This window comes from Sciurus carolinensis, chromosome X (genome assembly GCF_902686445.1).
Source record: "Sciurus carolinensis chromosome X, mSciCar1.2, whole genome shotgun sequence".
Classification (NCBI taxonomy): Eukaryota; Metazoa; Chordata; class Mammalia; order Rodentia; family Sciuridae; genus Sciurus; species Sciurus carolinensis.
Genome location: NC_062232.1, coordinates 83515004 through 83521003, shown reverse-complemented (window position 1 = coordinate 83521003; position 6000 = coordinate 83515004).

Genomic DNA, 6000 nt, shown 5'->3' with positions numbered 1-6000 from the left:
CCACCATGTGATGACACAGCAACAAGCTGCCATCTAGGAAGCAGCCTCACCAGATGTCACATCTGCTGGAGCCTCCAAGCAAATTTCTGCTTCTCATGGATTATCCAGTCTACAGTGTTGTGTCAGAGGGGACTAAATGGACTAAGATACCATCCATCTACCTCCAAAATGCCTCTCCTGAGACCACTGCTCCTGGATGCCACTCTTGCCTCCCTTGCTCTGGACATGTCTCTCCTGGGTGACTGCAGCAGCCACCTCTGTTGCCAGTGGGTGGGAGTGGGAGCAGGAATGGCTCCAACTCACTGTACAGTCAGAGAGCTCTTGGTGAACTCTGAGTTCTTTCACATCTGACTGAAAACATCTCAATAGCTGGCTTCCCACTGCTCTGGCTATGGAGTCCAAACAACCTTAGTGTGGGAGGCAGGACCTTTCGCAGCCCTATTCCTGCTTACTTCTCCGCCTTTGCTGTTTGGGCCAGACTGAACCTTTCTAAGTCCTCTGAGTGTACCGTTCTCCCCCCACCACACACACACACACACACACACACACACACACACACACACACCTCCTAGCTTTTGCACATTTTGGGCTTCTGCCTGGAGCATGCCCTTTCATACTTTCATCCATCTGGACCCACTCAATCAAGACTGGCATGTTCAAGTGTGCATATTCTGCTATCATACCTGGACGGGCAGCCCTTTCACTGTGCCCTGCAGTGTACTCTTGAGTCCACTGTGTCTGGTTTTTACTCGTTTAGCTTTCAAAGGGAAACTATTTCCAAATCCTGTGTGTGTGTGTGTGTGTGTGTGTGTTTCTCCCCTTTAAAAATAACTTAGTTGGGACTGGGGATGTAACAAGAGTGGTAGAGCACTTGCCTAGTATGTATGAGGCCATGGGTTCAATCCATAACACCAAAAAAAATAACTTAGTTGGGAGATGATTTAATAATTTCTTGACACAAACTGGGTTTAGACCTGTGTCTATAGACATTCTTCCTCTTAATTGTGTATTATGCTTTTCCACTACTGATCTTTATTGATACCCAAGAACATTTGTGATTTTACATGTTAAGTAAGAATTGTATAAAATTTATGATTTTGAACTTTCTAGTCAGTTGCATAAGAACAAATCCTGATTCTGCTGCTATTTATATGATCTTAAGCAAGTCACTTAATCTCTATGACTTTTCCTTATGTGAAAAAAATTAGGATAACAAGCAATCTTTCTCATAGGTAGTTGTGAAGTATACATAAGATGATGAGTGTAAAATGCTTAGATCAGTGCCTAGCACATAGAAAGTACTCAGCAAATTTTGACCAAAATTCTCATTCTAGTTGCTGCTTTCCTTTGTATATACCTTTTCTTCCAGAGATTAGAATAGCTACTTTCTCTGCATTTTAGAGTCTATAGCCATTATCTCTTTCAATTGTATGTTTTCACATATACCTTTTTCTCTCATGTTCCCACTTGTTTATAACTTGAGTGCTAAATATATCCAACGATAGAGCTCAAACACAAAGGAATGAAAGAGAACTGGTCAATACTTAATTGAGAAAACACTCATTTGGAATTATTTTTCCTATAATTTTGGACGTTTTGAATCAACTCTGGCTAAGGTAAAAGTGATAGAAATTCCATACTCATATAAAATTGGTTATAAAATATGTTTTTGGCTTATTTTGTTAAACCATAATAACAATCACAGCAAGGTCTAATAATACGGTCTAAGTACTCAAGCAAAGGCTCTCCCTCCTACCATCTTCTAATTAGCTGACATTTTGAGGTAGGATTGCTTCGAATGACCAGCCAACTGCAAAATAGGTTTCCTTTGTTCCTTTCATTCCCTGCTAATTGAGTTAGAATAATCACATCATTAAGTAGCTTCTACAGGCAGTCAGCCCACAAGAGAGGGGTGGATGAGTGTTCCATGGGAAGGGGCATTTGCAAGCATGTGCATTTAAACTATTCCCCATATCCTGTGTTTCTGACTATTAACATATCAGATTTTTCTGGAAACCAGAAAGCCCTGACTTCATGGTGCACCTTAATTAATCAACCATTATTACTTCTTTCAGGTTTATGGATAGGTCAAGGTCATTTTCATAGGAAGACAGTCTTGAGATTAAGAGAGGAGAAAACGAGTGAGAGGTAGAAAGAATGAGAGAGACAGAAATTGGAAGAGAGAGGGAAAGAGAGATAATATAAATTCATGATGTATACATTATTTATCCTGTAATTTGGGCCTGTGCCTTGTCAATACCTAATGAAATACTCTGATTACCTGTCAGAATTTATGGATTGAAATATGTTAAGGACTTTGTGCAGTTTAGTAAAATAATTTTTAAAAAATTCCCAGGGAAGTAGTTTGTAATGGAGAATCCTAGGGTGAATGTTGGGAGTACAGTGGATGAATCCTAAAGTGGGAAATGTTTGACAAGCCAGGAGAGACTGATATTAAGAATTGTATCATGTGGCTGCTAAGTTCTTGGCATTGAGTACCCAAGCCTCCACCTTTTCTTGGTTATGAAATGAATGGATTGAAAGGGAATGGATGAAACCAGGTGGAATTCTGGGGCAACCACTGCCTCTTCTACTCTGTACTACTTATCCTACTCTTCTGGCTACTCCTGAAATTCCTAATGCCATACTCTATACATATGTCTGCCTAGGGAATGAGGAAAAGCTTGATCTCTCACTCTTGTCCCTCACTTCCTGTTTACTTTCCTATCCTCGGTCAGTTCACCCACACACATTCACAATTTTGAATCTGTGGAATGAGTGTTTCTAATCAACAGGATATATGAAGCAGGAACATGTTAGAGGAGCCATGAAAGAAATAGACTTTTGAATGGTGATTATCAAGAATACAAGCAACAATAGGTGTTGGCGAGGACATGGGGAAAAAGGTACACTCATACATTGCTGGTGGGGTTGCAAATTGGTGTAGCCACTCTGGAAAGCAGTATGGAGATTCTTTAGAAAACTTGGAATCGAACCACCATTTGACCCAGCTATCCCACTCCTTGGCCTATACCCAAAGGACTTAAAATCAGCATACTACAGAGATACAGCCACATCAATGTTCATAGCTGCTCAATTTACAATAACCAGACTGTGGAACCAACCTAGATGTCCTTCAGTTGATGAATGGATAAAGAAACTGTGGTGTATATATACAATGGAATACTACTCAGCCATAAAGAATAATAAAATTATGGCATTTGCAGGCAAATGCATGAAATTGGAGAATATCATGCTAAGTGAGATAAGCCAATCTCAAAAAACCAAAGGATGAATGATCTCGATGATAAGAGGATGATGATACATAATGGGGGGTGGGAGGGAGGTAAGAATGGAGGAAAGAGGAACTTTATAGAGGAAAAAGAGGGGTGGGAGGGATGGGAGGGAAGGAAAAAATAGCAGAATGAATCAAACACCATTACCCCATGTAAATGTATGATTACACAAATGGTATGTTGTTACTCCATGTACAAACAGAGAAACAAGTTGTACTCCATTTGTTTACAATAAAAAAATAAGAAAATAGACTTTTGAGTGAAGAAAGTATGATGAGCATGTCCATGAATAAAGAAGTACAAGTATTGGTCATTCCCCCCAAACATTTAATACTCAATATTTGTTTATATCTCTTGGGGGAGGAGTTTCCTCAGCCTCTCCAATTCCATCTTTTCCCATCTCTTCATACTGTTAAAATTTCTGTCTAGGACTGGGCATGTAGCTCAGTGGTAAGGTGCTTGCCTAGCATGTGTGAGACCTCAAGTCCAATCCTTGGCACCACAAAAAGCATCTAAACTTTCTGACTATATGTAGACCTGTGGAGAGAGAGGGATAATGGAGAGATAATGTAGACAGGAATGGATGCCATGGGATCACCTGGGAGCAAGACCATAAATAGAAAACAGTGGAAAAACAGGGTCTTGAATCAGATATGCCATTGGAGGCAAGGGCTAGGAAACTCCACAAAGTGATCTCCAGTATCTTGTACTGTCTGTGTGTTGTTAAATTAAGAAAAATCTGGACATCTGTCTATAGTTTCAGCAAATATTTGGAACAAATTCACCCTCCACATAAGAAAATAGAGCCATGACACCAGGTGACAAGTCCCAGCAGGGTTCAAATCCTAATCCAAAGAAGGGACTTAAAGACAGCAATATGAACAGGTATTTAAGGGAAATGGAATACAGATATATTGGATTTTGAATTCTTGTCAGGTCCTGTGCTGGTATTGCCCCATCAGGACATTGAAGTCTTCATAACCTTCAAGATTCCTGGTTCACAGGTCCAGATAACAGTATCCGGCCATGTCCTTAAACAGCTTCCTCTCAATCTAAAAGCACTAGGTTTTCTTCTCTGAGGCTTACCTACTCTTGCTTCGAGGAAAGTCTCACTAATATGTGCTCCCAGACTGCTTTTGCTTTTTTCCCCTTACAGTTTTGAACATGAGTGTTTAAATCCATTGTGGTTCTCATTTACTTTAGTACCAGCCCCAATGACCAACTTAGTGACAAGACAATAGGATATGACTCATTTGATTTTTGCATTGCTATAACAAAACACCTGATGATGGGTACTTTATAAGTAAAGAGTTTTATTTGGCTCATGATTCTGGTGTCTGGAATATCCAAACATCATGGCACTAGAATCCTGATGCAGGCTCCCTTAACTGCATCACAATGTGGCAAAAAAAAAGTAGAAAGGGAAATTCCCACATGCAGAAGAGAGGAAGGGCATGGAATGACCTCACTTTATAACAACCTACTCTCAAGAGAATGCACTCACACCTCTGAAACCCAACCCAACCCACCAGCATTAATCTCTTCAAGAGAGCAGAGCCCTATGAATTACTTTCCACTAGGTCCTGCTTCCTAAAGGTTCTACCACTTTTAACACTGTCATACTGGGACCAAGCTTTCAACATGTGAACTTTTGGGACATAAACTATATTCAACTAATAGCAGATACCAAAGCAGTTTAGCAGATGTAAATAGGTATAAAGAAGAACAAATTAACTTCACATTAGTCATGTACAGTCTAGGGGTCAATTTACATAGTTGAAATCATTCTCTATAAACAGTCTCAATTTCTCTTTAACTGGAAATTTCCCAGGCTTCTGACAAGAAGAATATATACCAATAATTACCCCTTCAGTCATTCATGACTTTATAGTTTGCATATGTATGTGAGTCTTAGATCACTAAACAAAATCAAGAACTATGAATATTGAGGTCAGTGTTCTGGACTGATCCTTTCACGGCTTCTTGTCTAGACTTAGAAACAGCCACTCTCATTTTAGGGACTTCTGTCAATGAGTTGCTAAGGAAGTACAGATCTAACAACTGTCTACCCCAGCTACACTCTTACCAGTCCATTCACCCACAGGCATCAAGGAAGGTTTCTGTGCCATTAGAGACCTACTGAAAATCCTACTGGAGCCTTAGCTCAGAGTTGAACTAAAAATTGGGGGAAAGTCAGAGCTTCCAGAAAGAAGAAAATAACTTTTATTGGGCCTCAGCTGGATGTTAGTTTATCACGTCAAGACACATTATTGTTTCTTAACCTTCAAGAAAATTACCACTTTTCACATAATCAAGCAAAAGAACCTAGTGGGTTTTTCAGGAAATTCAGTAAAAATCCTCCTTGCCCTTGTTTCCAGCTGGTTTTTAGTCATAGGAAAGCGACTGATTTTTTATAAATTAATCTTATAATTGGCTACTTACTGAACTAGTTTGTTGCTTCTAATGGCTTTCTAGTTCTTTTTCTTGGATTTTTCCAGGTATTAAATCTTATCATCTATAAATAAAGATACAATTTGCTTTCTCCCTCCCAATATTTATGTCTCTTATTTCTTTCACTATTTCATTGCATTGAGTTAGTACTTCCAAAACCATGTTAAAATATAATGGCAATAGCACTATTACCTTTTTCCTGATATTGCTAAAAGTGTTTCTATAGTATTTACTCATTAATGATTCTGGATTT